This window comes from Meleagris gallopavo, chromosome 8 (assembly GCF_000146605.3).
Source record: "Meleagris gallopavo isolate NT-WF06-2002-E0010 breed Aviagen turkey brand Nicholas breeding stock chromosome 8, Turkey_5.1, whole genome shotgun sequence".
NCBI classification, from domain to species: domain Eukaryota; kingdom Metazoa; phylum Chordata; class Aves; order Galliformes; family Phasianidae; genus Meleagris; species Meleagris gallopavo.
In genome coordinates, this window is record NC_015018.2 from 8,899,692 (window position 1) to 8,905,185 (window position 5,494).

General features: G+C 39.1%; 1 long non-coding RNA gene across 1 annotated transcript; it reads left to right on the top strand.

The window, feature by feature from the left end:
• Nucleotides 1-1,054: 1,054 nt before the first annotated feature.
• On the top strand, nucleotides 1,055-5,494 carry LOC109368760. Its single transcript, XR_004160575.1, has 2 exons — nucleotides 1,055-2,141; nucleotides 4,212-5,494. It is a non-coding gene; the product is annotated as an uncharacterized LOC109368760 (long non-coding RNA).

The following is a 5,494-nucleotide window of genomic DNA, read 5'->3' on the forward strand; positions in this document are numbered from 1 at the left end:
TGGGAAATCAGCCAAAGCCTATGGAAAAGGTGCCTGAATACTTCCATAGGCCGGATTTACAGACACCAGCTGGAACATGTTTGTTGCTACTCTTTTATTTTATGATGGATTGTTGTGTGGCCAAGAGCTAGTACGTTGAGTACATTGTACACCAGTGGTAGGTTTGTTGCTATAACAATTGCATTCAGAAAGGCACCAATGCATCCTTTAAAACCTAGGTGTTAATATTCCTCATAATTAAAAACAGAAGGTTAATATTTAAAAGAAAAAGTGATTCAAGGTGGTATTGGAGGGGGTTAAGGTGTAGGGAACAACAACTCCGATCAGGGTTAGTCAATTATTCTGAGTACTATTGTGTCAGCATTACATTGCTGCAGTAGATGTGGACCTGGATTATCTTTGCCTTCTTTGTAGAAAAGTTAATTTGCCCAAAAGATCGGTTTTAGTGTCATTGGCTCTCAGGCATAATGGGAATCCTTAATCAGTTGCTCTCTATTTTTCTCTCAAAGCAGGACAGAAAAGTCAGTTGTTGAAAGAACATATTTTGCAATTTAGGAAACAATGTATTTTGATTGTGTTTTACTTCTCTGTAACACCAGTGGGGCTTGCCAAGGATCTTGTGTCCACTGGCCTATTAGCCTGCCTTTCCTTTAGATCTCTGTGGAACAGTTCTCTCATATTGCTGTGTAAATTTCTAGTAACCATTATAAAAGCAATCTGATGTTTGCATCAGTCTCTTTTCAGAAACATTGTCTTCGTTTCTCATCTACGCTGTTGCCTGCTCAGGAATTGCTTTTTGTTGCAAATGATTAGGCCTGTGACATGGGTATAACATCTTGGATGATGCTTATGAAAATTCTGAATAGCAGCATATGGGAAATGGCTTTTTTTCTCATTACACTGAGTCTGTGATTAAATTCCAAAGGAACTTTTCACATTCTCTTAAAATATATCTGGTTGCTTTTTTGGGGCATCTGACTTTGCTTCATGGAAGCAATCAAGTATCACATAATGATTAAAAATGATCCCTCCTTGATTTTCTAGTGTGTGTGATGAGACTGACCTGGGTAAATATGTAGATAAATGGCCCTTTGACATTGCGACTAAGAACAGAACTGGTTCTTTATTAGGGAAGCAAATCCATATTGATTCTTTCCTATCGAACTTGGCTGTTTCTGCTCGTCTCTGACAAACCCACTGCTTGGTCTCTTTGCTTCTAGGTTTGGCTCAGGGCTTTATGTACATTCAAGGCAGGGGCCCTTGGGAGGTCAGGTTGAGAGAGGTCCTTTTGCATCCTAGCCTGACTGACTGTACTGAGTAGCATTGAAGCAACCCCTTTCAGCATTGCCCTCATTCTGGAAATGAATAAATACAACTGAAATTAACAGGCTTTCCCTAGTGTACAACTGACTGTGGGACTCCATGGCTACGTAAAGGTCTGGTTAGAGATAGCAATCATGACAGTTTCTCACAGAAAGAGAAGAGGAGAACATATGCTACTTATGGAGCATTCACATATGTCAGATATGTTTTATATATTGGATTTAGGATGACAAGTGCATTCTTTTGTGTCTGTTGGCAGGATTTTATTTTAGGTATGTTGTACATGCTATCTCAAACTGTACATGACTGGATGTTAAAATACTATATACTGGTACTTGGGATCACAAACTTAGTACGTGACTGATTACTTTTTAATTACAGTAATTAAACATGTGGAAAATCACAGGAGTCCCAGTTTTGCTGTCATGTAGGAACAATAACGTTATGTAAGATATTACTGCTCAATATTTTTGTCAGTCCTGTTATTGAGGCTTAAGAGATAAAGAATATGCTGCTCCTACATCTAGAGTCTCAAAGAACTGAAAATAGTTTTGCTAATAATGTGGATAGTAACATAGGTCCCTGATTATTTTATCACTACTTTCATAGCTTTTGGAGCCATTATGCTGATACAGTTTTGAGAGTGGTTTCAAGAACTGTAAAACACTGGTTATTAAGCTTCATTCCAATATGTAAAACTCCTTTCATCATACTTTTGGCAGAAGTAATATGCTGTGCTCTCTACCCTGTCTTTCCTTCTCTACTGCTGTGTGTAAACCAGAGCAGCTTTTGGATGCTTCTGCCTCCCACTCTTACAGGTAAGTAGCTACAGTGAAAATACTCTATACAAAGTGGTTACAGTTCCCAGTGCCATCTAGTGGTTTTTTTCCTGAAAATAACTTAAGGAGGAGATGTGGAAAAGAATTTCCCTGTATTATTTCACATTAGCTTGGTGAAATATTCCTATGTGAAATGGTTTAGAAACTGTAGTAAGTATTGGTCCAAGCTTAGGAGGAATACTAAAAAATGTTGCACTGTGGAAGTGAAAAACTCTAACAGGTAAGTACATCCAAAATGTCAATTTGAAATAAAAGCTTGCTCTCTAAATCCTCATGTTTTAAGATCCACCCTTTCTTTGCCTCAAAGATGTTTGTAGAGGGGAGTGAAGAAATAAAACTAAAGATAAAGCGTGCAGAGGAAGAGCACAGGGCTGGAGAGCTGAAGGCACGAATGCAGGCTTTGTTCTGGAAAACAAAGTCGTCTAAACTCCTTCTCTGCTGTGGTCACCCCACACTCCAGCTTAATGATCAGGGAATTTCTCCTCAGATAGTTGCCCCAGCCCTGGTAACTGCTAAAAGGAGAGGCTGTCTGACTAGAGCACTGCTTGCACTGGGGATGTGGTGGAGATAGCAAATGCACCTGAACTGTGTGGCAGAGGCTGGGCCTGACACCCTGCCCTCACCCTGCCACGTTCCTTTCTCTTAGCTGCATACTGTTTCTTCTTCAGGAGAAAAAAATAACTGCATAATAACTGCATAAGTAATACCTCTTTTTATATGCCCATGCACATTCCATTTTGTGGGCCCTGAGGTAGAACTGGGACTAGGGAATGACCAAAGCCAAATTCTGTTACTGAAAAGGAATGGAAAATTGAAGGAATCAGAAACATATTGGAATGTCTCAGAAGATGTTTACTTTCTGCACTGTGGTGTGTTTCCATACAATGTCTTTCCATCCTCATCTAGTCCTTTGTTAGGAGCTAGAAAGTAAGCTAGCTGAACAAAAGGTGAGGGGTTGCATGTGTTCTTTTTACCTGAAAACTTCAGTGCATTCATTTAACCTGATGAAAGAAAACAGCAAGAAAGACCTGATTCTTTTCCTCTTGCTTTTATCCCCTGCCCCTCCCCTCTGCCCATTCTTCCAAGGCCTCTTAAAAGCTCCCTTTTATATCTCATAGGCATTCAATTTTCACTTGCTGGGTGTGATATTTGGTAACATAAGGGTGAGACATATTAATAACTTATTGAATGAAAACACAAACTCAGTCATTGTTAGATGTGCTGTGGCCTTTATTTTTGCAGTTGTATCTGTCCACTCTTAACCACACTGTGCTGTTTAGTGCACCTGGGCTTTTCTCAAATGCATTAGACCTAGAAACTTCATCAGTTTTAGCTTCAGCAGGTGTATCTCCCTGCTTTGATTTCTTGAAGTGAATTTTCATTTTAGCTCAGGAAAGATCTATGAAAACCCTTTAACTCAAACCAGCTGATAAATCTATTCTTTTAAGAGCAAAATGAAAAAAAGAAAGAAAGAAGAAAAAAAAAAAAAAGCAATGAAAACTGTGGGGAGGATCCATCTAAGTAACATTTTTACTTTCAAAATAAAATATGGGCAAGATACAATAAAAACATTAACAAAATAAACACTGAAACATCTTCAGCATAGCCACATCTGCTGAAAGCAACATCAATGTTACCCTGTCTTAAATTGTAACAACCTTCCAGACCCTGGAACACCAAGAAATTTGTCTTCTAATGAGATCAGCCAGAAATCCTATCCTACAGTGCAGTGTATCATTCTTTCTACATAAAGTCTTCCTGCCAAAATGTGGTGACTCCCAACCAAGACTCAAAAGGAAATTTCAACCTCTTGAAAGTGTTCCTTCACTGTTTCTTAGCCAAAATGACACAGAAGAGGTACATCCTCAATAAGGAAAATGTATTTAGTGATGACATACTAATATGAAAAGAAATACTGCCAGGGTAATAAGAGAGAGAATTTCATTTGTCAGAAAGACTTGCCTTCTGTTGGATTATGCATTACCTCCCTATTGAGTAAAGCATCCTCAGTTAGTGTTCTCATTTTCTTTCTTTCTTTCTCATTGGCAGTTTGTTTCCATAAGAAAATGCAGAGGAAGCCATACAGCACTTAGCTGGCAGGAAGACAAGAGCTGGGTGGTTGGTGCTTTAGTGTTTCCTGCAGGTTTGCTTCAGATGAGTTTATCTACTTTATTTGAAGTGGAAATTGCATGGAGATGCCAACATTCAAAAAAATGGTTTTTACCAAGCAAGTACTCCCTATCTCACATCATCTCAGCTATACCTTGAGAACTCACTCCTTTGGAAGTATCAGCAGCTGGCATCTCGGTTGAAGGACGGATGATCTTCTGAATGAGCAATGAGGAGATAACTTCAGTGCCTTCCCTATCAGCAGGGGACTTTCCTAGATGAGTAAAGTTTTGAATGGTCTTTCAGAGACCAACAATTAATTTATATAGAACCAGATTCATAAATAAAATGAGAATTTCTAATAAATGTGCCTCAAATCACTTGTCAACAAGTAATTGACTTTACCTATTGGCAGCATCTGATGTGCAAAAGTCTTACTTTAGTTTTGTCATGCTATGGTTGAACTGCTCACTACGTTACATTAAATGTCATGGTAGGCATATTGAGGAATTCAGCTGCAACAATTTTTTGCCCTCCTCTGGACTGATGTGCAGCCAGCCCTGAGCAGCCCACCTGAGAAATAAAGCATTTCACAGAAGTCACTGTTGAGAAGCAGTAGGAAAGACAAGAGGGAAGTGGAAATCGGCATCCTTCAAAGAGAATCCTCTTTGGTGGACAAATGAGAATAGAAAGCCAGGAAGAGCAGTGCATCTCTTGTCATAACAGAGATACAAAAGGATTTCTGGTGATGCTTCAACTGTCAAAAAGGAATACAGCCTTGTGCTGCACTGACTTGCATCTCACAGTCCCAATATTTATTAAATCCAGTTCCTCAGTGGAATAAAAATGGATTAATATGGTTAGTATCAAACTTATGATAATGAAAATACAGATGATTCTTTATGCAAGTGGTAGTTGCCACTGCCATTCATGACTCTGGTCTATCCCTAGGGTTTCTGTCTGGAGGTCATATTAAGTAAAGCTTGTGATTCACCTCCAAAACACCCAAACCCTTGGTTGTCACTAACATCTCCTTTCCCTGCCGTCTGTTATTTTCTCCTCTGTTGTGTAACATTGTAGTGCATTAGTAGTTGTCTATTCTGGTACCCATTGATGAAATCTGAAGGAAGAGGCAAGCAGACAATGGCAGACATAGATTCTGAGCCATTCTGTGTGACTTCTGATGTGAACTCTGCAATGTAGGATACTTAGCTTTAAAAAAA